At 47.1% G+C, this 2,500-nt stretch overlaps 1 protein-coding gene across 1 annotated transcript in view; it reads right to left on the bottom strand.

Annotated features, from left to right (window-relative positions):
• Nucleotides 1-2,500, bottom strand: part of csmd2 (CUB and Sushi multiple domains 2) — a gene marked incomplete at both ends in the record, with an annotated part of 361,116 nt that overhangs the window by 120,060 nt on the left and 238,556 nt on the right. The gene's annotated exons all lie outside the window — the stretch shown is intronic.

The following is a 2,500-nucleotide window of genomic DNA, read 5'->3' as shown; positions in this document are numbered from 1 at the left end:
CCCCATCACTCACACTTTGGGTGTTTGGTAAACACCTCAGAGCCCAGAAAGACTAATGCACACGCGTCATGCAATAGAGGAGAAAAACAAGAGTCTAATAGGAAAACTGTGTGTGTGTGTGTGTGTGTGTGTGTGTGTGTGTGTGTGTGTGTGTGTGTGTGTGTGTGTGTGTGTGTGTGTGTGTGTGCGCTTGCACCATATGCTGATATACAGCCAGATGCTGGACGACTGTAAGATTTTAACAGCTTCAGAGACATGAAGGGGTAGTGCCGCCATGTTTAGCAGAGAGGGAGTGTTTCCAGGAAATATCTCTATATATATTTTCTCACAGTCTTGGCTGAGATGGAAAAGCCACTCTCCAGGGAATCTGGGCGTACACTGGCCTTTGAGCTTGTGTACCCCACAAAAGGCAGGGGTTAAAGAGGAGGACAGTCAGGGTCTGAAATGCACTTACTGGGTCTCTGTGCTATTTAGTAGCCAGCCGGCCTGTCCAACACACTCATATGCTCCAATTTGAAATATGCCATACACATGCTATAATATGCTATACACATGCTATAACTATGCTATAACTATGCTATAAACATGTTACAAATGTGCTATTCTTGCTGAAATTAATATGGACAAAACATTTCCTAAACTCCTAAATAACACCCAAAATTATTACAGTAAACACACTTAACAATCTCATATCCACATTCGATTGAATTGATTATAAATGCTGTGATACGAGATAAGTGGAATACAAGCTCAGGGTGGGTCCATCATTGAAGTATCTGTGATGAGTGTGATACTGTCAGTGTGTCCCCAACTTCCTGGCAACAAGCAAAACAAAACACACAAGGTCAGCCAGGCACTTCTTTCCTCATCATTTCAATTCCCTGCTCCGATTTGTCTTTACCGCTTGCCTGTCTACCCACCTCCCACTCCCTCCCACTTCCTGCACCCCCCCCCCCCCCCCCCCCCCCCCTTGTCGAGCCAGTGGCTTGCAGAGAGAAAGAGAGTGAGAGAGAGAGGGAGAGAGAAAGAGAGTGAGAGAGAGAAAGAGATAGAGGGAGAGAAAGAGATAGAGGGAGAGGAAGGGAAGAGGCCAGTGGCTTGATAAGGTCCTATTATCGATATCCCAGAGTGCTTTGTCATCTCACACACAACAGAACCCAGCGTGCCAGACAACATTGCTGATAGACATTATACCTCCAGCACTTTATTCATGAGACCTAAACACACACACACACACAAACACACACACACACACACACACACACAAACCACTGACCGAGGAGTGAAGAAGGAGTGACAATAACCAGGTCTGTCCAGGCAACACACCCCTGCGGGGGCCCAAACACACACACACACACACACACACACACACACACACCGCTGCAGGGCACTAAAGTTAAGAAGGACGGCTCTCAAATTGCTACTTCATGTAGTGATGTAATGCACTGAGAGGTGTTATAATAAATCAAATTAGCACAATAAAGGCAAATTACATTAGAATCATTAGCATACCACTGGTGTGCACATTACACCAGTACAATCAAAAACTTTGTGTGTGTGTGTGTGTGTGTGTGTGTGTGTGTGTGTGTGTGTGTGTGTGCGTGCGTGTGCGTGTGTGTCTGTGAGTGTGTGTGCGTGTGTGTGTGTGTGTCTGTGAGTGTGCGTGTCTGTGTGTGTGTGTGTGTGTGTTTGTGCGCAAGAATATATGTGTGTGCCTCTGCGTATATGTTTGTAACTGTGTATGTACCTGTGAATCTCTGAGTATGTGTGTGTGTGTGTGCGTGCACGTGTGCCTGTGTTTGTGTGTGAGTGTGGGTTCATGCGTGTGTGTGTGTGTGTGTGTGTGTGTGTGTGTGTGTGTGTGTGTGTGTGTGTGTGTGTGTGTTCATGTGTGTGTGTGTGTGTGTGTGTGTGTGTGTGTGTGTGTCTATGTGTGTGTGTGTGTGTGTGTGTGTGTGTTCATGCGTGTGTGTGTGTGTGTGTATCTGTGTGTGTGTGTGTGTGTGTTCATGCGTCTGTGTGTGTGTGTGTGTGTGTCTGTGTGTGTGTGTGTGTGTGTGTTCATGCGTGTGTGTGTGTGTTGGCTTTAGGGATAGACCTGGCAGGAGGGGCAACACCCAGCCCAAGGGCAGAGGGAGAGTCTGACCGCCTGATAAACAGCACAATTAAAGCCTAGCTCTGATTAGCCTAGCCGCCATGCCGAGGGTTTCACGCAAAATTACGCTTGCCAAAGAGGCAATTAACGCAGGGCCAATGTTTGTTCATTAACTGGCAGAAAGGCAGCTATTAGCAGGGAGGAGAGAGGTCAGTGTGTAGGACTGCCAAAAAGATGGGAACACCCACTGAGATGGAGAGAGAGAGAGAGAGAAATAGAGAGAGTGGGGGTGGGGAGAGAGACAGGGGGGGGAGAGAGAGAAGTGAGTGGGAAGAATCGGATAGAGAGATGTTTAACACGCCTTTATTGTTCGGAGGAAGAGGAAGAGAGAGATAGAGAGATATA

This window comes from Sprattus sprattus, assembly GCF_963457725.1.
Source record: "Sprattus sprattus genome assembly, chromosome: 20".
Lineage (NCBI taxonomy): Eukaryota > Metazoa > Chordata > Actinopteri > Clupeiformes > Clupeidae > Sprattus > Sprattus sprattus.
This window is presented reverse-complemented; position numbering and strand designations above follow the sequence as displayed.